The 24,149-nt window shown below is 50.5% G+C and overlaps 35 non-coding genes across 35 annotated transcripts; 17 read left to right on the forward strand and 18 right to left on the reverse strand.

Moving 5' to 3' along the window:
- Nucleotides 1–262: 262 nt before the first annotated feature.
- On the reverse strand, nucleotides 263–336 carry TRNAT-AGU (transfer RNA threonine (anticodon AGU)). Its single transcript has one exon. It is a non-coding gene; the product is annotated as a tRNA-Thr (tRNA).
- Nucleotides 337–1,188: 852 nt separating this feature from the next.
- TRNAS-GCU (transfer RNA serine (anticodon GCU)) lies at nucleotides 1,189–1,270 on the forward strand. The gene has a single exon. It is a non-coding gene; the product is annotated as a tRNA-Ser (tRNA).
- Nucleotides 1,271–1,641: 371 nt separating this feature from the next.
- On the reverse strand, nucleotides 1,642–1,715 carry TRNAT-AGU (transfer RNA threonine (anticodon AGU)). Its single transcript has one exon. It is a non-coding gene; the product is annotated as a tRNA-Thr (tRNA).
- Nucleotides 1,716–2,567: 852 nt separating this feature from the next.
- TRNAS-GCU (transfer RNA serine (anticodon GCU)) lies at nucleotides 2,568–2,649 on the forward strand. Its single transcript has one exon. It is a non-coding gene; the product is annotated as a tRNA-Ser (tRNA).
- A 370-nt stretch (nucleotides 2,650–3,019) lies between these two features.
- On the reverse strand, nucleotides 3,020–3,094 carry TRNAT-AGU (transfer RNA threonine (anticodon AGU)). The gene has a single exon. It is a non-coding gene; the product is annotated as a tRNA-Thr (tRNA).
- Nucleotides 3,095–3,946: 852 nt separating this feature from the next.
- TRNAS-GCU (transfer RNA serine (anticodon GCU)) lies at nucleotides 3,947–4,028 on the forward strand. Its single transcript has one exon. It is a non-coding gene; the product is annotated as a tRNA-Ser (tRNA).
- A 375-nt stretch (nucleotides 4,029–4,403) lies between these two features.
- Nucleotides 4,404–4,478, reverse strand: TRNAT-AGU (transfer RNA threonine (anticodon AGU)). Its single transcript has one exon. It is a non-coding gene; the product is annotated as a tRNA-Thr (tRNA).
- Nucleotides 4,479–5,330: 852 nt separating this feature from the next.
- Nucleotides 5,331–5,412, forward strand: TRNAS-GCU (transfer RNA serine (anticodon GCU)). The gene has a single exon. It is a non-coding gene; the product is annotated as a tRNA-Ser (tRNA).
- Nucleotides 5,413–5,783: 371 nt separating this feature from the next.
- TRNAT-AGU (transfer RNA threonine (anticodon AGU)) lies at nucleotides 5,784–5,857 on the reverse strand. Its single transcript has one exon. It is a non-coding gene; the product is annotated as a tRNA-Thr (tRNA).
- Nucleotides 5,858–6,709: 852 nt separating this feature from the next.
- TRNAS-GCU (transfer RNA serine (anticodon GCU)) lies at nucleotides 6,710–6,791 on the forward strand. Its single transcript has one exon. It is a non-coding gene; the product is annotated as a tRNA-Ser (tRNA).
- A 371-nt stretch (nucleotides 6,792–7,162) lies between these two features.
- TRNAT-AGU (transfer RNA threonine (anticodon AGU)) lies at nucleotides 7,163–7,236 on the reverse strand. The gene has a single exon. It is a non-coding gene; the product is annotated as a tRNA-Thr (tRNA).
- Nucleotides 7,237–8,088: 852 nt separating this feature from the next.
- TRNAS-GCU (transfer RNA serine (anticodon GCU)) lies at nucleotides 8,089–8,170 on the forward strand. The gene has a single exon. It is a non-coding gene; the product is annotated as a tRNA-Ser (tRNA).
- A 375-nt stretch (nucleotides 8,171–8,545) lies between these two features.
- TRNAT-AGU (transfer RNA threonine (anticodon AGU)) lies at nucleotides 8,546–8,619 on the reverse strand. The gene has a single exon. It is a non-coding gene; the product is annotated as a tRNA-Thr (tRNA).
- Nucleotides 8,620–9,471: 852 nt separating this feature from the next.
- On the forward strand, nucleotides 9,472–9,553 carry TRNAS-GCU (transfer RNA serine (anticodon GCU)). Its single transcript has one exon. It is a non-coding gene; the product is annotated as a tRNA-Ser (tRNA).
- A 371-nt stretch (nucleotides 9,554–9,924) lies between these two features.
- Nucleotides 9,925–9,998, reverse strand: TRNAT-AGU (transfer RNA threonine (anticodon AGU)). The gene has a single exon. It is a non-coding gene; the product is annotated as a tRNA-Thr (tRNA).
- An 852-nt stretch (nucleotides 9,999–10,850) lies between these two features.
- Nucleotides 10,851–10,932, forward strand: TRNAS-GCU (transfer RNA serine (anticodon GCU)). The gene has a single exon. It is a non-coding gene; the product is annotated as a tRNA-Ser (tRNA).
- A 371-nt stretch (nucleotides 10,933–11,303) lies between these two features.
- Nucleotides 11,304–11,377, reverse strand: TRNAT-AGU (transfer RNA threonine (anticodon AGU)). Its single transcript has one exon. It is a non-coding gene; the product is annotated as a tRNA-Thr (tRNA).
- An 852-nt stretch (nucleotides 11,378–12,229) lies between these two features.
- On the forward strand, nucleotides 12,230–12,311 carry TRNAS-GCU (transfer RNA serine (anticodon GCU)). The gene has a single exon. It is a non-coding gene; the product is annotated as a tRNA-Ser (tRNA).
- Nucleotides 12,312–12,682: 371 nt separating this feature from the next.
- On the reverse strand, nucleotides 12,683–12,756 carry TRNAT-AGU (transfer RNA threonine (anticodon AGU)). Its single transcript has one exon. It is a non-coding gene; the product is annotated as a tRNA-Thr (tRNA).
- Nucleotides 12,757–13,608: 852 nt separating this feature from the next.
- TRNAS-GCU (transfer RNA serine (anticodon GCU)) lies at nucleotides 13,609–13,690 on the forward strand. The gene has a single exon. It is a non-coding gene; the product is annotated as a tRNA-Ser (tRNA).
- Nucleotides 13,691–14,061: 371 nt separating this feature from the next.
- On the reverse strand, nucleotides 14,062–14,135 carry TRNAT-AGU (transfer RNA threonine (anticodon AGU)). Its single transcript has one exon. It is a non-coding gene; the product is annotated as a tRNA-Thr (tRNA).
- An 852-nt stretch (nucleotides 14,136–14,987) lies between these two features.
- On the forward strand, nucleotides 14,988–15,069 carry TRNAS-GCU (transfer RNA serine (anticodon GCU)). The gene has a single exon. It is a non-coding gene; the product is annotated as a tRNA-Ser (tRNA).
- Nucleotides 15,070–15,440: 371 nt separating this feature from the next.
- On the reverse strand, nucleotides 15,441–15,514 carry TRNAT-AGU (transfer RNA threonine (anticodon AGU)). Its single transcript has one exon. It is a non-coding gene; the product is annotated as a tRNA-Thr (tRNA).
- An 852-nt stretch (nucleotides 15,515–16,366) lies between these two features.
- Nucleotides 16,367–16,448, forward strand: TRNAS-GCU (transfer RNA serine (anticodon GCU)). The gene has a single exon. It is a non-coding gene; the product is annotated as a tRNA-Ser (tRNA).
- A 371-nt stretch (nucleotides 16,449–16,819) lies between these two features.
- TRNAT-AGU (transfer RNA threonine (anticodon AGU)) lies at nucleotides 16,820–16,893 on the reverse strand. Its single transcript has one exon. It is a non-coding gene; the product is annotated as a tRNA-Thr (tRNA).
- An 852-nt stretch (nucleotides 16,894–17,745) lies between these two features.
- TRNAS-GCU (transfer RNA serine (anticodon GCU)) lies at nucleotides 17,746–17,827 on the forward strand. The gene has a single exon. It is a non-coding gene; the product is annotated as a tRNA-Ser (tRNA).
- Nucleotides 17,828–18,198: 371 nt separating this feature from the next.
- On the reverse strand, nucleotides 18,199–18,273 carry TRNAT-AGU (transfer RNA threonine (anticodon AGU)). The gene has a single exon. It is a non-coding gene; the product is annotated as a tRNA-Thr (tRNA).
- Nucleotides 18,274–19,125: 852 nt separating this feature from the next.
- TRNAS-GCU (transfer RNA serine (anticodon GCU)) lies at nucleotides 19,126–19,207 on the forward strand. The gene has a single exon. It is a non-coding gene; the product is annotated as a tRNA-Ser (tRNA).
- Nucleotides 19,208–19,582: 375 nt separating this feature from the next.
- Nucleotides 19,583–19,656, reverse strand: TRNAT-AGU (transfer RNA threonine (anticodon AGU)). The gene has a single exon. It is a non-coding gene; the product is annotated as a tRNA-Thr (tRNA).
- An 852-nt stretch (nucleotides 19,657–20,508) lies between these two features.
- TRNAS-GCU (transfer RNA serine (anticodon GCU)) lies at nucleotides 20,509–20,590 on the forward strand. Its single transcript has one exon. It is a non-coding gene; the product is annotated as a tRNA-Ser (tRNA).
- Nucleotides 20,591–20,961: 371 nt separating this feature from the next.
- Nucleotides 20,962–21,035, reverse strand: TRNAT-AGU (transfer RNA threonine (anticodon AGU)). The gene has a single exon. It is a non-coding gene; the product is annotated as a tRNA-Thr (tRNA).
- Nucleotides 21,036–21,887: 852 nt separating this feature from the next.
- Nucleotides 21,888–21,969, forward strand: TRNAS-GCU (transfer RNA serine (anticodon GCU)). The gene has a single exon. It is a non-coding gene; the product is annotated as a tRNA-Ser (tRNA).
- A 371-nt stretch (nucleotides 21,970–22,340) lies between these two features.
- TRNAT-AGU (transfer RNA threonine (anticodon AGU)) lies at nucleotides 22,341–22,414 on the reverse strand. Its single transcript has one exon. It is a non-coding gene; the product is annotated as a tRNA-Thr (tRNA).
- An 852-nt stretch (nucleotides 22,415–23,266) lies between these two features.
- On the forward strand, nucleotides 23,267–23,348 carry TRNAS-GCU (transfer RNA serine (anticodon GCU)). Its single transcript has one exon. It is a non-coding gene; the product is annotated as a tRNA-Ser (tRNA).
- A 375-nt stretch (nucleotides 23,349–23,723) lies between these two features.
- On the reverse strand, nucleotides 23,724–23,797 carry TRNAT-AGU (transfer RNA threonine (anticodon AGU)). Its single transcript has one exon. It is a non-coding gene; the product is annotated as a tRNA-Thr (tRNA).
- Between the last annotated feature and the right edge of the window lie 352 nt (nucleotides 23,798–24,149).

A 24,149-nucleotide genomic window follows, 5' to 3' on the forward strand; every position in this document is an offset into this window, starting at 1 on the left:
AACTCTGCAATGACGTCTGGATGGATGGATGGTGTGGCCGATGAAGGGGGGCACTAGGAAGTCACCTCTCTTTTCATTTGTCTGGCTTGATGCCATCCTATATCCTCTAAAGAAGGTGGTGGCAGAGTTCCTCCTTTTCCCGCCATTAGCCAATACACATTCTTTATCCCGCCATGGGTCTATCTTTCGGCTGTGGGAAAGGCAAGTTCGATGTCAAACGCCTCCTTATCATTTTGCGTGAAAAGCTGAAAATAGGGAAGGTAGGCACTGCTGAGATTCGAACTCAGGATCTCCTGTTTACTAGACAGGCGCTTTAACCAACTAAGCCACAGCGCCACATGAGGAAGCCGCCGGGTGCCCGGGTTACAATACGGGTGCTTTAACCAACCAAGCCACAGTGCCACGGAAAGAAAGCGCTGGATCTCCTGTTTACTAGACAGGCGCTTGAAACGACCAAGCCACAGCGCCCTGCGAATAAACCGCCGCCGGGAAGCCTGCCAAACGGCATCTCTAATGGATGACTCCAATTTCTGCGCGCCTGTATTATTTGACGCAGCCCTTACAGCGTTTGCCTTTTTATCCCATCCTCACCAGGAGGACCCATGTGGACAATAGAAGTCCCCCCTCCCCTTCCCTTCACGCCCCCCAAACATCCGCAGTGAGTTTCACGGGGTTGCCTTTGCAAAAGCTAAGAGACCTTCACTTCTATTCCATACTCGGCAGCAACATTTAATAATAGGAAGTCCCTGCGAGTCGTGACATTTAAGAAATCAAATCTTTTTGGGAAAGGCGCTGCTTGAAACCGCACGGACAAATTGGCAGAATGCCACAGCAGTTGGACGCATGTGGAGGGCTAGAGATTTGTGGTGGCGTGGCTGATTGAGCCAGCGCAGCATGCATCCAGATCTGTCTTGCTTTCACGGCATATTTAAGGAATAGACTGATTGAAGGAATGCCAGGTAAGTACAGACATGAGTAAGAACTATTGATGACTAGTGACATTTTGGCATTTAAACCCTTGGCGTGGGTTTATCTCTGGTAGACTTTCCACTAGAAAGACATTATATACCGTAGGAGGTGAGATGAGGCCCACTGGGCCAATGAACGACGCTACACGAGGTTGAGTGGAAATGCAGCCCAAGGCTCCTCAAAATTCTTTTGGGGATGTTGGGAATCGGCCGCCGCCAGGACGAGGTGGCCGAGTGGTTAAGGCGATGGACTGCTAATCCATTGTGCTCTGCATGCATGGGTTCGAATCCCATCCTCGTCGATTCTTTCTGACGTTTCCCACTTGGAAACTTGCTTTGCTGAGCCTCTTTTGTCTGCCAGCGGATGCCCAGAGCACGGACATTCACAATCACCATTCAAGAAGGGCCGTTGGCAAACTCTGCAATGACGTCTGGATGGATGGTGTGGCCGATGAAGGGGGGCACTAGGAAGTCACCTCTCTTTTCATTTGTCTGGCTTGATGCCATCCTATATCCTCTAAAGAAGGTGGTGGCAGAGTTCCTCCTTTTCCCGCCATTAGCCAATACACATTCTTTATCCCGCCATGGGTCTATCTTTCGGCTGTGGGAAAGGCAAGTTCGATGTCAAACGCCTCCTTATCATTTTGCGTGAAAAGCTGAAAATAGGGAAGGTAGGCACTGCTGAGATTCGAACTCAGGATCTCCTGTTTACTAGACAGGCGCTTTAACCAACTAAGCCACAGCGCCACATGAGGAAGCCGCTGGGTGCCCGGGTTACAATACGGGCGCTTTAACCAACCAAGCCACAGTGCCACGGAAAGAAAGCGCTGGATCTCCTGTTTACTAGACAGGCGCTTGAAACGACCAAGCCACAGCGCCCTGCGAATAAACCGCCGCCGGGAAGCCTGCCAAACGGCATCTCTAATGGATGACTCCAATTTCTGCGCGCCTGTATTATTTGACGCAGCCCTTACAGCGTTTGCCTTTTTATCCCATCCTCGCCAGGAGGACCCATGTGGACAATAGAAGTCCCCCCTCCCCTTCCCTTCATGCCCCCCAAACATCCGCATTGAGTTTCACGGGGTTGTCTTTGCAAAAGCTAAGAGACCTTCACTTCTATTCCATACTCGGCAGCAACATTTAATAATAGGAAGTCCCTGCGAGTCGTGACATTTAAGAAATCAAATCTTTTTGGGAAAGGCGCTGCTTGAAACCGCACGGACAAATTGGCAGAATGCCACAGCAGTTGGACGCATGTGGAGGGCTAGAGATTTGTGGTGGCGTGGCTGATTGAGCCAGCACAGCATGCATCCAGATCTGTCTTGCTTTCACGGCATATTTAAGGAATAGACTGATTGAAGGAATGCCAGGTAAGTACAGACATGAGTAAGAACTATTGATGACTAGAGACATTTTGGCATTTAAACCCTTGGCGTGGGTTTATCTCTGGTAGACTTTCCACTAGAAAGACATTATATACCGTAGGAGGTGAGATAAGGCCCACTGGGCCAATGAACGACGCTACACGAGGTTGAGTGGAAACGCAGCCCAAGGCTCCTCAAAATTCTTTTGGGGATGTTGGGAATCGGCTGCCGCCAGGACGAGGTGGCTGAGTGGTTAAGGCGATGGACTGCTAATCCATTGTGCTCTGCATGCATGGGTTCGAATCCCATCCTCGTCGATTCTTTCTGACGTTTCCCACTTGGAAACTTGCTTTGCTGAGCCTCTTTTGTCTGCCAGCGGATGCCCAGAGCACGGACATTCACAATCACCATTCAAGAAGGGCCGTTGGCAAACTCTGCAAAACGTCTGGATGGATGGTGTGGCCGATGAAGGGGGGCACTAGGAAGTCACCTCTCTTTTCATTTGTCTGGCTTGATGCCATCCTATATCCTCTAAAGAAGGTGGTGGCAGAGTTCCTCCTTTTCCCGCCATTAGCCAATACACATTCTTTATCCCGCCATGGGTCTATCTTTGGGCTGTGGGAAAGGCAAGTTCGATGTCAAACGCCTCCTTATCATTTTGCGTGAAAAGCTGAAAATAGGGAAGGTAGGCACTGCTGAGATTCGAACTCAGGATCTTCCTGTTTACTAGACAGGCGCTTTAACCAACTAAGCCACAGCGCCACATGAGGAAGCCGCCGGGTGCCCGGGTTACAATACGGGCGCTTTAACCAACCAAGCCACAGTGCCACGGAAAGAAAGCGCTGGATTTCCTGTTTACTAGACAGGCGCTTGAAACGACTAAGCCACAGCGCCCTGCGAATAAACCGCCGCCGGGAAGCCTGCCAAACGGCATCTCTAATGGATGACTCCAATTTCTGCGCGCCTGTATTATTTGACGCAGCCCTTACAGCGTTTGCCTTTTTATCCCATCCTCGCCAGGAGGACCCATGTGGACAATAGAAGTCCCCCCTCCCCTTCCCTTCACGCCCCCCAAACATCCGCAGTGAGTTTCACGGGGTTGCCTTTGCAAAAGCTAAGAGACCTTCACTTCTATTCCATACTCGGCAGCAACATTTAATAATAGGAAGTCCCTGCGAGTCGTGACATTTAAGAAATCAAATCTTTTTGGGAAAGGCGCTGTTTGAAACCGCACGGACAAATTGGCAGAATGCCACAGCAGTTGGACGCATGTGGAGGGCTAGAGATTTGTGGTGGCGTGGCTGATTGAGCCAGCGCAGCATGCATCCAGATCTGTCTTGCTTTCACGGCATATTTAAGGAATAGACTGATTGAAGGAATGCCAGGGAAGTACAGACATGAGTAAGAACTATTGATGACTAGAGACATTTTGGCATTTAAACCCTTGGCGTGGGTTTATCTCTGGTAGACTTTCCACTAGAAAGACATTATATACCGTAGGAGGTGAGATAAGGCCCAGTGGGCCAATGAACGACGCTACACGAGGTTGAGTGGAAACGCAGCCCAAGGCTCCTCAAAATTCTTTTGGGGATGTTGGGAATCGGCCGCCGCCAGGACGAGGTGGCCGAGTGGTTAAGGCGATGGACTGCTAATCCATTGTGCTCTGCATGCATGGGTTCGAATCCCATCCTCGTCGATTCTTTCTGACGTTTCCCACTTGGAAACTTGCTTTGCTGAGCCTCTTTTGTCTGCCAGCGGATGCCCAGAGCACGGACATTCGCAATCACCATTCAAGAAGGGCCGTTGGCAAACTCTGCAATGACGTCTGGATGGATGGATGGTGTGGCCGATGAAGTGGGGCACTAGGAAGTCACCTCTCTTTTCATTTGTCTGGCTTGATGCCATCCTATATCCTCTAAAGAAGGTGGTGGCAGAGTTCCTCCTTTTCCCGCCATTAGCCAATACACATTCTTTATCCCGCCATGGGTCTATCTTTGGGCTGTGGGAAAGGCAAGTTCGATGTCAAACGCCTCCTTATCATTTTGCGTGAAAAGCTGAAAATAGGGAAGGTAGGCACTGCTGAGATTCGAACTCAGGATCTTCCTGTTTACTAGACAGGCGCTTTAACCAACTAAGCCACAGCGCCACATGAGGATGCCGCCGGGTGCCCGGGTTACAATACGGGCGCTTTAACCAACCAAGCCACAGTGCCACGGAAAGAAAGCGCTGGATTTCCTGTTTACTAGACAGGCGCTTGAAACGACCAAGCCACAGCGCCCTGCGAATAAACCGCCGCCGGGAAGCCTGCCAAACGGCATCTCTAATGGATGACTCCAATTTCTGCGCGCCTGTATTATTTGACGCAGCCCTTACAGCGTTTGCCTTTTTATCCCATCCTCGCCAGGAGGACCCATGTGGACAATAGAAGTCCCCCCTCCCCTTCCCTTCACGCCCCCCAAACATCCGCAGTGAGTTTCACGGGGTTGCCTTTGCAAAAGCTAAGAGACCTTCACTTCTATTCCATACTCGGCAGCAACATTTAATAATAGGAAGTCCCTGCGAGTCGTGACATTTAAGAAATCAAATCTTTTTGGGAAAGGCGCTGCTTGAAACCGCACGGACAAATTGGCAGAATGCCACAGCAGTTGGACGCATGTGGAGGGCTAGAGATTTGTGGTGGCGTGGCTGATTGAGCCAGCGCAGCATGCATCCAGATCTGTCTTGCTTTCACGGCATATTTAAGGAATAGACTGATTGAAGGAATGCCAGGGAAGTACAGACATGAGTAAGAACTATTGATGACTAGAGACATTTTGGCATTTAAACCCTTGGCGTGGGTTTATCTCTGGTAGACTTTCCACTAGAAAGACATTATATACCGTAGGAGGTGAGATAAGGCCCACTGGGCCAATGAACGACGCTACACGAGGTTGAGTGGAAACGCAGCCCAAGGCTCCTCAAAATTCTTTTGGGGATGTTGGGAATCGGCTGCCGCCAGGACGAGGTGGCCGAGTGGTTAAGGCGATGGACTGCTAATCCATTGTGCTCTGTATGCATGGGTTCGAATCCCATCCTCGTCGATTCTTTCTGACGTTTCCCACTTGGAAACTTGCTTTGCTGAGCCTCTTTTGTCTGCCAGCGGATGCCCAGAGCACGGACATTCGCAATCACCATTCAAGAAGGGCCGTTGGCAAACTCTGCAATGACGTCTGGATGGATGGTGTGGCCGATGAAAGGGGGCACTAGGAAGTCACCTCTCTTTTCATTTGTCTGGCTTGATGCCATCCTATATCCTCTAAAGAAGGTGGTGGCAGAGTTCCTCCTTTTCCCGCCATTAGCCAATACACATTCTTTATCCCGCCATGGGTCTATCTTTGGGCTGTGGGAAAGGCAAGTTCGATGTCAAACGCCTCCTTATCATTTTGCGTGAAAAGCTGAAAATAGGGAAGGTAGGCACTGCTGAGATTCGAACTCAGGATCTCCTGTTTACTAGACAGGCGCTTTAACCAACTAAGCCACAGCGCCACATGAGGAAGCCGCCGGGTGCCCGGGTTACAATATGGGCGCTTTAACCAACCAAGCCACAGTGCCACGGAAAGAAAGCGCTGGATCTCCTGTTTACTAGACAGGCGCTTGAAACGACCAAGCCACAGCGCCCTGCGAATAAACCGCCGCCGGGAAGCCTGCCAAACGGCATCTCTAATGGATGACTCCAATTTCTGCGCGCCTGTATTATTTGACGCAGCCCTTACAGCGTTTGCCTTTTTATCCCATCCTCGCCAGGAGGACCCATGTGGACAATAGAAGTCCCCCCTCCCCTTCCCTTCACGCCCCCCAAACATCCGCAGTGAGTTTCACGGGGTTGCCTTTGCAAAAGCTAAGAGACCTTCACTTCTATTCCATACTCGGCAGCAACATTTAATAATAGGAAGTCCCTGCGAGTCGTGACATTTAAGAAATCAAATCTTTTTGGGAAAGGCGCTGCTTGAAACCGCACGGACAAATTGGCAGAATGCCACAGCAGTTGGACGCATGTGGAGGGCTAGAGATTTGTGGTGGCGTGGCTGATTGAGCCAGCGCAGCATGCATCCAGATCTGTCTTGCTTTCACGGCATATTTAAGGAATAGACTGATTGAAGGAATGCCAGGGAAGTACAGACATGAGTAAGAACTATTGATGACTAGAGACATTTTGGCATTTAAACCCTTGGCGTGTGTTTATCTCTGGTAGACTTTCCACTAGAAAGACATTATATACCGTAGGAGGTGAGATAAGGCCCACTGGGCCAATGAACGACGCTACACGAGGTTGAGTGGAAACGCAGCCCAAGGCTCCTCAAAATTCTTTTGGGGATGTTGGGAAGCGGCCGCCGCCAGGACGAGGTGGCCGAGTGGTTAAGGCGATGGACTGCTAATCCATTGTGCTCTGCATGCATGGGTTCGAATCCCATCCTCGTCGATTCTTTCTGACGTTTCCCACTTGGAAACTTGCTTTGCTGAGCCTCTTTTGTCTGCCAGCGGATGCCCAGAGCACGGACATTCACAATCACCATTCAAGAAGGGCCGTTGGCAAACTCTGCAATGACGTCTGGATGGATGGTGTGGCCGATGAAGGGGGGCACTAGGAAGTCACCTCTCTTTTCATTTGTCTGGCTTGATGCCATCCTATATCCTCTAAAGAAGGTGGTGGCAGAGTTCCTCCTTTTCCCGCCATTAGCCAATACACATTCTTTATCCCGCCATGGGTCTATCTTTGGGCTGTGGGAAAGGCAAGTTCGATGTCAAACGCCTCCTTATCATTTTGCGTGAAAAGCTGAAAATAGGGAAGGTAGGCACTGCTGAGATTCGAACTCAGGATCTCCTGTTTACTAGACAGGCGCTTTAACCAACTAAGCCACAGCGCCACATGAGGAAGCCGCCGGGTGCCCGGGTTACAATATGGGCGCTTTAACCAACCAAGCCACAGTGCCACGGAAAGACAGCGCTGGATCTCCTGTTTACTAGACAGGCGCTTGAAACGACCAAGCCACAGCGCCCTGCGAATAAACCGCCGCCGGGAAGCCTGCCAAACGGCATCTCTAATGGATGACTCCAATTTCTGCGCGCCTGTATTATTTGACGCAGCCCTTACAGCGTTTGCCTTTTTATCCCATCCTCGCCAGGAGGACCCATGTGGACAATAGAAGTCCCCCCTCCCCTTCCCTTCACGCCCCCCAAACATCCGCAGTGAGTTTCACGGGGTTGCCTTTGCAAAAGCTAAGAGACCTTCACTTCTATTCCATACTCGGCAGCAACATTTAATAATAGGAAGTCCCTGCGAGTCGTGACATTTAAGAAATCAAATCTTTTTGGGAAAGGCGCTGCTTGAAACCGCACGGACAAATTGGCAGAATGCCACAGCAGTTGGACGCATGTGGAGGGCTAGAGATTTGTGGTGGCGTGGCTGATTGAGCCAGCGCAGCATGCATCCAGATCTGTCTTGCTTTCACGGCATATTTAAGGAATAGACTGATTGAAGGAATGCCAGGGAAGTACAGACATGAGTAAGAACTATTGATGACTAGAGACATTTTGGCATTTAAACCCTTGGCGTGTGTTTATCTCTGGTAGACTTTCCACTAGAAAGACATTATATACCGTAGGAGGTGAGATAAGGCCCACTGGGCCAATGAACGACGCTACACGAGGTTGAGTGGAAACGCAGCCCAAGGCTCCTCAAAATTCTTTTGGGGATGTTGGGAATCGGCCGCCGCCAGGACGAGGTGGCCGAGTGGTTAAGGCGATGGACTGCTAATCCATTGTGCTCTGCATGCATGGGTTCGAATCCCATCCTCGTCGATTCTTTCTGACGTTTCCCACTTGGAAACTTGCTTTGCTGAGCCTCTTTTGTCTGCCAGCGGATGCCCAGAGCACGGACATTCGCAATCACCATTCAAGAAGGGCCGTTGGCAAACTCTGCAATGACGTCTGGATGGATGGATGGTGTGGCCGATGAAGGGGGGCACTAGGAAGTCACCTCTCTTTTCATTTGTCTGGCTTGATGCCATCCTATATCCTCTAAAGAAGGTGGTGGCAGAGTTCCTCCTTTTCCCGCCATTAGCCAATACACATTCTTTATCCCGCCATGGGTCTATCTTTGGGCTGTGGGAAAGGCAAGTTCGATGTCAAACGCCTCCTTATCATTTTGCGTGAAAAGCTGAAAATAGGGAAGGTAGGCACTGCTGAGATTCGAACTCAGGATCTCCTGTTTACTAGACAGGCGCTTTAACCAACTAAGCCACAGCGCCACATGAGGAAGCCGCCGGGTGCCCGGGTTACAATATGGGCGCTTTAACCAACCAAGCCACAGTGCCACGGAAAGACAGCGCTGGATCTCCTGTTTACTAGACAGGCGCTTGAAACGACCAAGCCACAGCGCCCTGCGAATAAACCGCCGCCGGGAAGCCTGCCAAACGGCATCTCTAATGGATGACTCCAATTTCTGCGCGCCTGTATTATTTGACGCAGCCCTTACAGCGTTTGCCTTTTTATCCCATCCTCGCCAGGAGGACCCATGTGGACAATAGAAGTCCCCCCTCCCCTTCCCTTCACGCCCCCCAAACATCCGCAGTGAGTTTCACGGGGTTGCCTTTGCAAAAGCTAAGAGACCTTCACTTCTATTCCATACTCGGCAGCAACATTTAATAATAGGAAGTCCCTGCGAGTCGTGACATTTAAGAAATCAAATCTTTTTGGGAAAGGCGCTGCTTGAAACCGCACGGACAAATTGGCAGAATGCCACAGCAGTTGGACGCATGTGGAGGGCTAGAGATTTGTGGTGGCGTGGCTGATTGAGCCAGCGCAGAATGCATCCAGATCTGTCTTGCTTTCACGGCATATTTAAGGAATAGACTGATTGAAGGAATGCCAGGGAAGTACAGACATGAGTAAGAACTATTGATGACTAGAGACATTTTGGCATTTAAACCCTTGGCGTGTGTTTATCTCTGGTAGACTTTCCACTAGAAAGACATTATATACCGTAGGAGGTGAGATAAGGCCCACTGGGCCAATGAACGACGCTACACGAGGTTGAGTGGAAACGCAGCCCAAGGCTCCTCAAAATTCTTTTGGGGATGTTGGAAATCATCCGCCGCCAGGACGAGGTGGCCGAGTGGTTAAGGCGATGGACTGCTAATCCATTGTGCTCTGCATGCATGGGTTCGAATCCCATCCTCGTCGATTCTTTCTGACGTTTCCCACTTGGAAACTTGCTTTGCTGAGCCTCTTTTGTCTGCCAGCGGATGCCCAGAGCACGGACATTCGCAATCACCATTCAAGAAGGGCCGTTGGCAAACTCTGCAATGACGTCTGGATGGATGGTGTGGCCGATGAAGGGGGACACTAGGTAGTCACCTCTCTTTTCATTTGTCTGGCTTGATGCCATCCTATATCCTCTAAAGAATGTGGTGGCAGAGTTCCTCCTTTTCCCGCCATTAGCCAATACACATTCTTTATCCCGCCATGGGTCTATCTTTGGGCTGTGGGAAAGGCAAGTTCGATGTCAAACGCCTCCTTATCATTTTGCGTGAAAAGCTGAAGAAAGGGAAGGTAGGCACTGCTGAGATTCGAACTCAGGATCTCCTGTTTACTAGACAGGCGCTTTAACCAACTAAGCCACAGCGCCACATGAGGAAGCCGCCGGGTGCCCGGGTTACAATACGGGCGCTTTAACCAACCAAGCCACAGTGCCACGGAAAGAAAGCGCTGGATCTCCTGTTTACTAGACAGGCGCTTGAAACGACCAAGCCACAGCGCCCTGCGAATAAACCGCCGCCGGGAAGCCTGCCAAACGGCATCTCTAATGGATGACTCCAATTTCTGCGCGCCTGTATTATTTGACGCAGCCCTTACAGCGTTTGCCTTTTTATCCCATCCTCGCCAGGAGGACCCATGTGGACAATAGAAGTCCCCCCTCCCCTTCCCTTCACGCCCCCCAAACATCCGCAGTGAGTTTCACGGGGTTGCCTTTGCAAAAGCTAAGAGACCTTCACTTCTATTCCATACTCGGCAGCAACATTTAATAATAGGAAGTCCCTGCGAGTCGTGACATTTAAGAAATCAAATCTTTTTGGGAAAGGCGCTGCTTGAAACCGCACGGACAAATTGGCAGAATGCCACAGCAGTTGGACGCATGTGGAGGGCTAGAGATTTGTGGTGGCGTGGCTGATTGAGCCAGCGCAGCATGCATCCAGATCTGTCTTGCTTTCACGGCATATTTAAGGAATAGACTGATTGAAGGAATGCCAGGGAAGTACAGACATGAGTAAGAACTATTGATGACTAGAGACATTTTGGCATTTAAACCCTTGGCGTGGGTTTATCTCTGGTAGACTTTCCACTAGAAAGACATTATATACCGTAGGAGGTGAGATAAGGCCCACTGGGCCAATGAACGACGCTACACGAGGTTGAGTGGAAACGCAGCCCAAGGCTCCTCAAAATTCTTTTGGGGATGTTGGGAATCGGCCGCCGCCAGGACGAGGTGGCCGAGTGGTTAAGGCGATGGACTGCTAATCCATTGTGCTCTGCATGCATGGGTTCAAATCCCATCCTCGTCGATTCTTTCTGACGTTTCCCACTTGGAAACTTGCTTTGCTGAGCCTCTTTTGTCTGCCAGCGGATGCCCAGAGCACGGACATTCGCAATCACCATTCAAGAAGGGCCGTTGGCAAACTCTGCAATGACGTCTGGATGGATGGTGTGGCCGATGAAGGGGGGCACTAGGAAGTCACCTCTCTTTTCATTTGTCTGGCTTGATGCCATCCTATATCCTCTAAAGAAGGTGGTGGCAGAGTTCCTCCTTTTCCCGCCATTAGCCAATACACATTCTTTATCCCGCCATGGGTCTATCTTTGGGCTGTGGGAAAGGCAAGTTCAATGTCAAACGCCTCCTTATCATTTTGCGTGAAAAGCTGATAATAGAGAAGGTAGGCACTGCTGAGATTCGAACTCAGGATATCCTGTTTACTAGACAGGCGCTTTAACCGACTAAGCCACAGCGCCACATGAGGAAGCCGCCGGGTGCCCGGGTTACAATACGGGCGCTTTAACCAACCAAGCCACAGTGCCACGGAAAGAAAGCGCTGGATCTCCTGTTTACTAGACAGGCGCTTGAAACGACCAAGCCACAGCGCCCTGCGAATAAACCGCCGCAGGGAAGCCTGCCAAACGGCTTCTCTAATGGATGACTCCAATTTCTGCGCGCCTGTATTATTTGATGCAGCCCTTACAGCGTTTGCCTTTTTATCCCATCCTCGCCAGGAGGACCCATGTGTACAATAGAAGTCCCCCCTCCCCTTCCCTTCACGCCCCCCAAACATCCGCAGTGAGTTTCACGGGGTTGCCTTTGCAAAAGCTAAGAGACCTTCACTTCTATTCCATACTCGGCAGCAACATTTAATAATAGGAAGTCCCTGCGAGTCGTGACATTTAAGAAATCAAATCTTTTTGGGAAAGGCGCTGCTTGAAACCGCACGGACAAATTGGCAGAATGCCACAGCAGTTGGACGCATGTGGAGGGCTAGAGATTTGTGGTGGCGTGGCTGATTGAGCCAGCGCAGCATGCATCCAGATCTGTCTTGCTTTCACGGCATATTTAAGGAATAGACTGATTGAAGGAATGCCAGGTAAGTACAGACATGAGTAAGAACTATTGATGACTAGAGACATTTTGGCATTTAAACCCTTGGCGTGGGTTTATCTCTGGTAGACTTTCCACTAGAAAGACATTATATACCGTAGGAGGTGAGATAAGGCCCACTGGGCCAATGAACGACGCTACACGAGGTTGAGTGGAAATGCAGCCCAAGGCTCCTTAAAATTCTTTTGGGGATGTTGGGAATCGGCCGCCGCCAGGACGAGGTGGCCGAGTGGTTAAGGCGATGGACTGCTAATCCATTGTGCTCTGCATGCATGGGTTCGAATCCCATCCTCGTCGATTCTTTCTGACGTTTCCCACTTGGAAACTTGCTTTGCTGAGCCTCTTTTGTCTGCCAGCGGATGCCCAGAGCACGGACATTCGCAATCACCATTCAAGAAGGGCCGTTGGCAAACTCTGCAATGACGTCTGGATGGATGGTGTGGCCGATGAAGGGGGGCACTAGGAAGTCACCTCTCTTTTCATTTGTCTGGCTTGATGCCATCCTATATCCTCTAAAGAAGGTGGTGGCAGAGTTCCTCCTTTTCCCGCCATTAGCCAATACACATTCTTTATCCCGCCATGGGTCTATCTTTCGGCTGTGGGAAAGGCAAGTTCGATGTCAAACGCCTCCTTATCATTTTGCGTGAAAAGCTGAAAATAGGGAAGGTAGGCACTGCTGAGATTCGAACTCAGGATCTCCTGTTTACTAGACAGGCGCTTTAACCAACTAAGCCACAGCGCCACATGAGGAAGCCGCCGGGTGCCCGGGTTACAATACGGGCGCTTTAACCAACCAAGCCACAGTGCCACGGAAAGAAAGCGCTGGATCTCCTGTTTACTAGACAGGCGCTTGAAACGACCAAGCCACAGCGCCCTGCGAATAAACCGCCGCAGGGAAGCCTGCCAAACGGCTTCTCTAATGGATGACTCCAATTTCTGCGCGCCTGTATTATTTGATGCAGCCCTTACAGCGTTTGCCTTTTTATCCCATCCTCGCCAGGAGGACCCATGTGGACAATAGAAGTCCCCCCTCCCCTTCCCTTCACGCCCCCCAAACATCCGCAGTGAGTTTCACGGGGTTGCCTTTGCAAAAGCTAAGAGACCTTCACTTCTATTCCATACTCGGCAGCAACATTTAATAATAGGAAGTCCCTGCGAGTCGTGACATTTAAGAAATCAAATCTTTTTGGGAAAGGCGCTGCTTGAAACCGCACGGACAAATTGGCAGAATGCCACAGCAGTTGGACGCATGTGGAGGGCTAGAGATTTGTGGTGGCGTGGCTGATTGAGCCAGCGCAGCATGCATCCAGATCTGTCTTGCTTTCACGGCATATTTAAGGAATAGACTGATTGAAGGAATGCCAGGGAAGTACAGACATGAGTAAGAACTATTGATGACTAGAGACATTTTGGCATTTAAACCCTTGGCGTGGGTTTATCTCTGGTAGACTTTCCACTAGAAAGACATTATATACCGTAGGACGTGAGATAAGGCCCACTGGGCCAATGAACGACGCTACACGAGGTTGAGTGGAAACGCAGCCCAAGGCTCCTCAAAATTCTTTTGGGGATGTTGGGAATCGGCCGCCGCCAGGACGAGGTGGCCGAGTGGTTAAGGCGATGGACTGCTAATCCATTGTGCTCTGCATGCATGGGTTCGAATCCCATCCTCGTCGATTCTTTCTGACGTTTCCCACTTGGAAACTTGCTTTGCTGAGCCTCTTTTGTCTGCCAGCGGATGCCCAGAGCACGGACATTCACAATCACCATTCAAGAAGGGCCGTTGGCAAACTCTGCAATGACGTCTGGATGGATGGTGTGGCCGATGAAGGGGGGCACTAGGAAGTCACCTCTCTTTTCATTTGTCTGGCTTGATGCCATCCTATATCCTCTAAAGAAAGTGGTGGCAGAGTTCCTCCTTTTCCCGCCATTAGCCAATACACATTCTTTATCCCGCCATGGGTCTATCTTTGGGCTGTGGGAAAGGCAAGTTCGATGTCAAACGCCTCCTTATCATTTTGCGTGAAAAGCTGAAAATAGGGAAGGTAGGCACTGCTGAGATTCGAACTCAGGATCTCCTGTTTACTAGACAGGCGCTTTAACCAACTAAGCCACAGCGCCACATAAGGAAGCCGCTGGGTGCCCGGGTTACAATACGGGCGCTTTAACCAACCAAGCCACAGTGCCACGGAAAGAAAGCACTGGATCTCCTGTTTACTAGACAGGCGCTTGAAACGACCAAGCCACAGCGCCCTGCGAATAAACCGCCGCCGGGAAGCCTGCCAAACGGCATCTCTAATGGATGACTCCAATTTCTGCGCGCCTGTATTATTTGACGCAGCCCTTACAGCGTTTGCCTTTTTATCCCATCCTCACCAGGAGGACCCATGTGGACAATAGAAGTCCCCCCTCCCCTTCCCTTCACGCCCCCCAAACATCCGCAGTGAGTTTCACGGGGTTGCCTTTGCAAAAGCTAAGAGACCTTCACTTCTATTCCATACTCGGCAGCAACATTTAATAATAGGAAGTCCCTGCGAGTCGTGACATTTAAGAAATCAAATCTTTTTGGGAAAGGCGCTGCTTGAAACCGCACGGACAAATTGGCAGAATGCCACAGCAGTTGGACGCATGTGGAGGGCTAGAGATTTGTGGTGGCGTGGCTGATTGAGCCAGCGCAGCATGCATCCAGATCTGTCTTGCTTTCACGGCATATTTAAGGAATAGACTGATTGAAGGAATGCCAGGGAAGTACAGACATGAGTAAGAACTATTGATGACTAGTGACATTTTGGCATTTAAACCCTTGGCGTGGGTTTATCTCTGGTAGACTTTCCACTAGAAAGACATTATATACCGTAGGAGGTGAGATGAGGCCCACTGGGCCAATGAACGACGCTACACGAGGTTGAGTGGAAATGCAGCCCAAGGCTCCTCAAAATTCTTTTGGGGATGTTGGGAATCGGCCGCCGCCAGGACGAGGTGGCCGAGTGGTTAAGGCGATGGACTGCTAATCCATTGTGCTCTGCATGCATGGGTTCGAATCCCATCCTCGTCGATTCTTTCTGACGTTTCCCACTTGGAAACTTGCTTTGCTGAGCCTCTTTTGTCTGCCAGCGGATGCCCAGAGCACGGACATTCACAATCACCATTCAAGAAGGGCCGTTGGCAAACTCTGCAATGACGTCTGGATGGATGGTGTGGCCGATGAAGGGGGGCACTAGGAAGTCACCTCTCTTTTCATTTGTCTGGCTTGATGCCATCCTATATCCTCTAAAGAAGGTGGTGGCAGAGTTCCTCCTTTTCCCGCCATTAGCCAATACACATTCTTTATCCCGCCATGGGTCTATCTTTGGGCTGTGGGAAAGGCAAGTTCGATGTCAAACGCCTCCTTATCATTTTGCGTGAAAAGCTGAAAATAGGGAAGGTAGGCACTGCTGAGATTCGAACTCAGGATCTCCTGTTTACTAGACAGGCGCTTTAACCAACTAAGCCACAGCGCCACATGAGGAAGCCGCCGGGTGCCCGGGTTACAATACGGGCGCTTTAACCAACCAAGCCACAGTGCCACGGAAAGAAAGCGCTGGATCTCCTGTTTACTAGACAGGCGCTTGAAACGACCAAGCCACAGCGCCCTGCGAATAAACCGCCGCCGGGAAGCCTGCCAAACGGCATCTCTAATGGATGACTCCAATTTCTGCGCGCCTGTATTATTTGACGCAGCCCTTACAGCGTTTGCCTTTTTATCCCATCCTCACCAGGAGGACCCATGTGGACAATAGAAGTCCCCCCTCCCCTTCCCTTCACGCCCCCCAAACATCCGCAGTGAGTTTCACGGGGTTGCCTTTGCAAAAGCTAAGAGACCTTCACTTCTATTCCATACTCGGCAGCAACATTTAATAATAGGAAGTCCCTGCGAGTCGTGACATTTAAGAAATCAAATCTTTTTGGGAAAGGCGCTGCTTGAAACCGCACGGACAAATTGGCAGAATGCCACAGCAGTTGGACGCATGTGGAGGGCTAGAGATTTGTGGTGGCGTGGCTGATTGAGCCAGCGCAGCATGCATCCAGATCTGTCTTGCTTTCACGGCATATTTAAGGAATAGACTGATTGAAGGAATGCCAGGTAAGTACAGACATGAGTAAGAACTATTGATGACTAGTGACATTTTGGCATTTAAACCCTTGGCGTGGGTTTATCTCTGGTAGACTTTCCACTAGAAAGACATTATATACCGTAGGAGGTGAGATGAGGCCCACTGGGCCAATGAACGACGCTACACGAGGTTGAGTGGAAATGCAGCCCAAGGCTCCTCAAAATTCTTTTGGGGATGTTGGGAATCGGCCGCCGCCAGGACGAGGTGGCCGAGTGGTTAAGGCGATGGACTGCTAATCCATTGTGCTCTGCATGCATGGGTTCGAATCCCATCCTCGTCGATTCTTTCTGACGTTTCCCACTTGAAAACTTGCTTTGCTGAGCCTCTTTTGTCTGCCAGCGGATGCCCAGAGCACGGACATTCACAATCACCATTCAAGAAGGGCCGTTGGCAAACTCTGCAATGACGTCTGGATGGATGGTGTGGCCGATGAAGGGGGGCACTAGGAAGTCACCTCTCTTTTCATTTGTCTGGCTTGATGCCATCCTATATCCTCTAAAGAAGGTGGTGGCAGAGTTCCTCCTTTTCCCGCCATTAGCCAATACACATTCTTTATCCCGCCATGGGTCTATCTTTCGGCTGTGGGAAAGGCAAGTTCGATGTCAAACGCCTCCTTATCATTTTGCGTGAAAAGCTGAAAATAGGGAAGGTAGGCACTGCTGAGATTCGAACTCAGGATCTCCTGTTTACTAGACAGGCGCTTTAACCAACTAAGCCACAGCGCCACATGAGGAAGCCGCCGGGTGCCCGGGTTACAATACGGGCGCTTTAACCAACCAAGCCACAGTGCCACGGAAAGAAAGCGCTGGATCTCCTGTTTACTAGACAGGCGCTTGAAACGACCAAGCCACAGCGCCCTGCGAATAAACCGCCGCCGGGAAGCCTGCCAAACGGCATCTCTAATGGATGACTCCAATTTCTGCGCGCCTGTATTATTTGACGCAGCCCTTACAGCGTTTGCCTTTTTATCCCATCCTCGCCAGGAGGACCCATGTGGACAATAGAAGTCCCCCCTCCCCTTCCCTTCATGCCCCCCAAACATCCGCAGTGAGTTTCACGGGGTTGTCTTTGCAAAAGCTAAGAGACCTTCACTTCTATTCCATACTCGGCAGCAACATTTAATAATAGGAAGTCCCTGCGAGTCGTGACATTTAAGAAATCAAATCTTTTTGGGAAAGGCGCTGCTTGAAACCGCACGGACAAATTGGCAGAATGCCACAGCAGTTGGACGCATGTGGAGGGCTAGAGATTTGTGGTGGCGTGGCTGATTGAGCCAGCGCAGCATGCATCCAGATCTGTCTTGCTTTCACGGCATATTTAAGGAATAGACTGATTGAAGGAATGCCAGGTAAGTACAGACATGAGTAAGAACTATTGATGACTAGAGACATTTTGGCATTTAAACCCTTGGCGTGGGTTTATCTCTGGTAGACTTTCCACTAGAAAGACATTATATACCGTAGGAGGTGAGATAAGGCCCACTGGGCCAATGAACGACGCTACACGAGGTTGAGTGGAAACGCAGCCCAAGGCTCCTCAAAATTCTTTTGGGGATGTTGGGAATCGGCTGCCGCCAGGACGAGGTGGCTGAGTGGTTAAGGCGATGGACTGCTAATCCATTGTGCTCTGCATGCATGGGTTCGAATCCCATCCTCGTCGATTCTTTCTGACGTTTCCCACTTGGAAACTTGCTTTGCTGAGCCTCTTTTGTCTGCCAGCGGATGCCCAGAGCACGGACATTCGCAATCACCATTCAAGAAGGGCCGTTGGCAAACTCTGCAATGATGTCTGGATGGATGGTGTGGCCGATGAAGGGGGGCACTAGGAAGTCACCTCTCTTTTCATTTGTCTGGCTTGATGCCATCCTATATCCTCTAAAGAAGGTGGTGGCAGAGTTCCTCCTTTTCCCGCCATTAGCCAATACACATTCTTTATCCCGCCATGGGTCTATCTTTGGGCTGTGGGAAAGGCAAGTTCGATGTCAAACGCCTCCTTATCATTTTGCGTGAAAAGCTGAAAATAGGGAAGGTAGGCACTGCTGAGATTCGAACTCAGGATCTTCCTGTTTACTAGACAGGCGCTTTAACCAACTAAGCCACAGCGCCACATGAGGAAGCCGCCGGGTGCCTGGGTTACAATACGGGCGCTTTAACCAACCAAGCCACAGTGCCACGGAAAGAAAGCGCTGGATCTCCTGTTTACTAGACAGGCGCTTGAAACGACCAAGCCACAGCGCCCTGCGAATAAACCGCCGCCGGGAAGCCTGCCAAACGGCATCTCTAATGGATGACTCCAATTTCTGCGCGCCTGTATTATTTGATGCAGCCCTTACAGCGTTTGCCTTTTTATCCCATCCTCGCCAGGAGGACCCATGTGTACAATAGAAGTCCCCCCTCCCCTTCCCTTCACGCCCCCCAAACATCCGCAGTGAGTTTCACGGGGTTGCCTTTGCAAAAGCTAAGAGACCTTCACTTCTATTCCATACTCGGCAGCAACATTTAATAATAGGAAGTCCCTGCGAGTCGTGACATTTAAGAAATCAAATCTTTTTGGGAAAGGCGCTGCTTGAAACCGCACGGACAAATTGGCAGAATGCCACAGCAGTTGGACGCATGTGGAGGGCTAGAGATTTGTGGTGGCGTGGCTGATTGAGCCAGCGCAGCATGCATCCAGATCTGTCTTGCTTTCACGGCATATTTAAGGAATAGACTGATTGAAGGAATGCCAGGGAAGTACAGACATGAGTAAGAACTATTGATGACTAGAGACATTTTGGCATTTAAACCCTTGGCGTGGGTTTATCTCTGGTAGACTTTCCACTAGAAAGACATTATATACCGTAGGAGGTGAGATAAGGCCCACTGGGCCAATGAACGACGCTACACGAGGTTGAGTGGAAATGCAGCCCAAGGCTCCTTAAAATTCTTTTGGGGATGTTGGGAATCGGCCGCCGCCAGGACGAGGTGGCCGAGTGGTTAAGGCGATGGACTGCTAATCCATTGTGCTCTGCATGCATGGGTTCGAATCCCATCCTCGTCGATTCTTTCTGACATTTCCCACTTGGAAACTTGCTTTGCTGAGCCTCTTTTGTCTGCCAGCGGATGCCCAGAACACGGACATTCGCAATCACCATTCAAGAAGGGCCGTTGGCAAACTCTGCAATGACGTCTGGATGGATGGATGGTGTGGCCGATGAAGGGGGGCACTAGGAAGTCACCTCTCTTTTCATTTGTCTGGCTTGATGCCATCCTATATCCTCTAAAGAAGGTGGTGGCAGAGTTCCTCCTTTTCCCGCCATTAGCCAATACACATTCTTTATCCCGCCATGGGTCTATCTTTGGGCTGTGGGAAAGGCAAGTTCGATGTCAAACGCCTCCTTATCATTTTGCGTGAAAAGCTGAAAATAGGGAAGGTAGGCACTGCTGAGATTCGAACTCAGGATCTCCTGTTTACTAGACAGGCGCTTTAACCAACTAAGCCACAGCGCCACATGAGGAAGCCGCCGGGTGCCCGGGTTACAATACGGGCGCTTTAACCAACCAAGCCACAGTGCCACGGAAAGAAAGCGCTGGATCTCCTGTTTACTAGACAGGCGCTTGAAACGACCAAGCCACAGCGCCCTGCGAATAAACCGCCGCAGGGAAGCCTGCCAAACGGCTTCTCTAATGGATGACTCCAATTTCTGCGCGCCTGTATTATTTGATGCAGCCCTTACAGCGTTTGCCTTTTTATCCCATCCTCGCCAGGAGGACCCATGTGGACAATAGAAGTCCCCCCTCCCCTTCCCTTCACGTCCCCCAAACATCCGCAGTGAGTTTCACGGGGTTGCCTTTGCAAAAGCTAAGAGACCTTCACTTCTATTCCATACTCGGCAGCAACATTTAATAATAGGAAGTCCCTGCGAGTCGTGACATTTAAGAAATCAAATCTTTTTGGGAAAGGCGCTGCTTGAAACCGCACGGACAAATTGGCAGAATGCCACAGCAGTTGGACGCATGTGGAGGGCTAGAGATTTGTGGTGGCGTGGCTGATTGAGCCAGCGCAGCATGCATCCAGATCTGTCTTGCTTTCACGGCATATTTAAGGAATAGACTGATTGAAGGAATGCCAGGGAAGTACAGACATGAGTAAGAACTATTGATGACTAGAGACATTTTGGCATTTAAACCCTTGGCGTGGGTTTATCTCTGGTAGACTTTCCACTAGAAAGACATTATATACCGTAGGACGTGAGATAAGGCCCACTGGGCCAATGAACGACGCTACACGAGGTTGAGTGGAAACGCAGCCCAAGGCTCCTCAAAATTCTTTTGGGGATGTTGGGAATCGGCCGCCGCCAGGACGAGGTGGCCGAGTGGTTAAGGCGATGGACTGCTAATCCATTGTGCTCTGCATGCATGGGTTCGAATCCCATCCTCGTCGATTCTTTCTGACGTTTCCCACTTGGAAACTTGCTTTGCTGAGCCTCTTTTGTCTGCCAGCGGATGCCCAGAGCACGGACATTCACAATCACCATTCAAGAAGGGCCGTTGGCAAACTCTGCAATGACGTCTGGATGGATGGTGTGGCCGATGAAGGGGGGCACTAGGAAGTCACCTCTCTTTTCATTTGTCTGGCTTGATGCCATCCTATATCCTCTAAAGAAGGTGGTGGCAGAGTTCCTCCTTTTCCCGCCATTAGCCAATACACATTCTTTATCCCGCCATGGGTCTATCTTTGGGCTGTGGGAAAGGCAAGTTCGATGTCAAACGCCTCCTTATCATTTTGCGTGAAAAGCTGAAAATAGGGAAGGTAGGCACTGCTGAGATTCGAACTCAGGATCTCCTGTTTACTAGACAGGCGCTTTAACCAACTAAGCCACAGCGCCACATGAGGAAGCCTCTGGGTGCCCGGGTTACAATACGGGCGCTTTAACCAACCAAGCCACAGTGCCACGGAAAGAAAGCGCTGGATCTCCTGTTTACTAGACAGGCGCTTGAAACGACCAAGCCACAGCGCCCTGCGAATAAACCGCCGTCGGGAAGCCTGCCAAACGGCATCTCTAATGGATGACTCCAATTTCTGCGCGCCTGTATTATTTGACGCAGCCCTTACAGCGTTTGCCGTTTTATCCCATCCTCGCCAGGAGGACCCATGTGGACAATAGAAGTCCCCCCTCCCCTTCCCTTCACGCCCCCCAAACATCCGCAGTGAGTTTCACGGGGTTGCCTTTGCAAAAGCTAAGAGACCTTCACTTCTATTCCATACTCGGCAGCAACATTTAATAATAGGAAGTCCCTGCGAGTCGTGACATTTAAGAAATCAAATCTTTTTGGGAAAGGCGCTGCTTGAAACCGCACGGACAAATTGGCAGAATGCCACAGCAGTTGGACGCATGTGGAGGGCTAGAGATTTGTGGTGGCGTGGCTGATTGAGCCAGCACAGCATGCATCCAGATCTGTCTTGCTTTCACGGCATATTTAAGGAATAGACTGATTGAAGGAATGCCAGGTAAGTACAGACATGAGTAAGAACTATTGATGACTAGAGACATTTTGGCATTTAAACCCTTGGCGTGGGTTTATCTCTGGTAGACTTTCCACTAGAAAGACATTATATACCGTAGGAGGTGAGATGAGGCCCACTGGGCCAATGAACGACGCTACACGAGGTTGAGTGGAAATGCAGCCCAAGGCTCCTCAAAATTCTTTTGGGGATGTTGGGAATCGGCCGCCGCCAGGACGAGGTGGCCGAGTGGTTAAGGCGATGGACTGCTAATCCATTGTGCTCTGCATGCATGGGTTCGAATCCCATCCTCGTCGATTCTTTCTGACGTTTCCCACTTGGAAACTTGCTTTGCTGAGCCTCTTTTGTCTGCCAGCGGATGCCCAGAGCACGGACATTCGCAATCACCATTCAAGAAGGGCCGTTGGCAAACTCTGCAATGACGTCTAGATGGATGGTGTGGCCGATGAAGGGGGGCACTAGGAAGTCACCTCTCTTTTCATTTGTCTGGCTTGATGCCATCCTATATCCTCTAAAGAAGGTGGTGGCAGAGTTCCTCCTTTTCCCGCCATTAGCCAATACACATTCTTTATCCCGCCATGGGTCTATCTTTGGGCTGTGGGAAAGGCAAGTTCGATGTCAAACGCCTCCTTATCATTTTGCGTGAAAAGCTGAAAATAGGGAAGGTAGGCATTGCTGAGATTCGAACTCAGGATCTCCTGTTTACTAGACAGGCGCTTTAACCAACTAAGCCACAGCGCCACATGAGGAAGCCGCCGGGTGCCCGGGTTACAATACGGGCGCTTTAACCAACCAAGCCACAGTGCCACGGAAAGAAAGCACTGGATCTCCTGTTTACTAGACAGGCGCTTGAAACGACCAAGCCACAGCGCCCTGCGAATAAACCGCCGCCGGGAAGCCTGCCAAACGGCATCTCTAATGGATGACTCCAATTTCTGCGCGCCTGTATTATTTGACGCAGCCCTTACAGCGTTTGCCTTTTTATCCCATCCTCACCAGGAGGACCCATGTGGACAATAGAAGTCCCCCCTCCCCTTCCCTTCACGCCCCCCAAACATCCGCAGTGAGTTTCACGGGGTTGCCTTTGCAAAAGCTAAGAGACCTTCACTTCTATTCCATACTCGGCAGCAACATTTAATAATAGGAAGTCCCTGCGAGTCGTGACATTTAAGAAATCAAATCTTTTTGGGAAAGGCGCTGCTTGAAACCGCACGGACAAATTGGCAGAATGCCACAGCAGTTGGACGCATGTGGAGGGCTAGAGATTTGTGGTGGCGTGGCTGATTGAGCCAGCGCAGCATGCATCCAGATCTGTCTTGCTTTCACGGCATATTTAAGGAATAGACTGATTGAAGGAATGCCAGGTAAGTACAGACATGAGTAAGAACTATTGATGACTAGTGACATTTTGGCATTTAAACCCTTGGCGTGGGTTTATCTCTGGTAGACTTTCCACTAGAAAGACATTATATACCGTAGGAGGTGAGATGAGGCCCACTGGGCCAATGAACGACGCTACACGAGGTTGAGTGGAAATGCAGCCCAAGGCTCCTCAAAATTCTTTTGGGGATGTTGGGAATCGGCCGCCGCCAGGACGAGGTGGCCGAGTGGTTAAGGCGATGGACTGCTAATCCATTGTGCTCTGCATGCATGGGTTCGAATCCCATCCTCGTCGATTCTTTCTGACGTTTCCCACTTGGAAACTTGCTTTGCTGAGCCTCTTTTGTCTGCCAGCGGATGCCCAGAGCACGGACATTCACAATCACCATTCAAGAAGGGCCGTTGGCAAACTCTGCAATGACGTCTGGATGGATGGATGGTGTGGCCGATGAAGGGGGGCACTAGGAAGTCACCTCTCTTTTCATTTGTCTGGCTTGATGCCATCCTATATCCTCTAAAGAAGGTGGTGGCAGAGTTCCTCCTTTTCCCGCCATTAGCCAATACACATTCTTTATCCCGCCATGGGTCTATCTTTCGGCTGTGGGAAAGGCAAGTTCGATGTCAAACGCCTCCTTATCATTTTGCGTGAAAAGCTGAAAATAGGGAAGGTAGGCACTGCTGAGATTCGAACTCAGGATCTCCTGTTTACTAGACAGGCGCTTTAACCAACTAAGCCACAGCGCCACATGAGGAAGCCGCCGGGTGCCCGGGTTACAATACGGGCGCTTTAACCAACCAAGCCACAGTGCCACGGAAAGAAAGCGCTGGATCTCCTGTTTACTAGACAGGCGCTTGAAACGACCAAGCCACAGCGCCCTGCGAATAAACCGCCGCCGGGAAGCCTGCCAAACGGCATCTCTAATGGATGACTCCAATTTCTGCGCGCCTGTATTATTTGACGCAGCCCTTACAGCGTTTGCCTTTTTATCCCATCCTCACCAGGAGGACCCATGTGGACAATAGAAGTCCCCCCTCCCCTTCCCTTCATGCCCCCCAAACATCCGCAGTGAGTTTCACGGGGTTGCCTTTGCAAAAG

The sequence above is a fragment of the Leptodactylus fuscus genome, chromosome 7 (genome assembly GCF_031893055.1).
Source record: "Leptodactylus fuscus isolate aLepFus1 chromosome 7, aLepFus1.hap2, whole genome shotgun sequence".
Lineage (NCBI taxonomy): Eukaryota > Metazoa > Chordata > Amphibia > Anura > Leptodactylidae > Leptodactylus > Leptodactylus fuscus.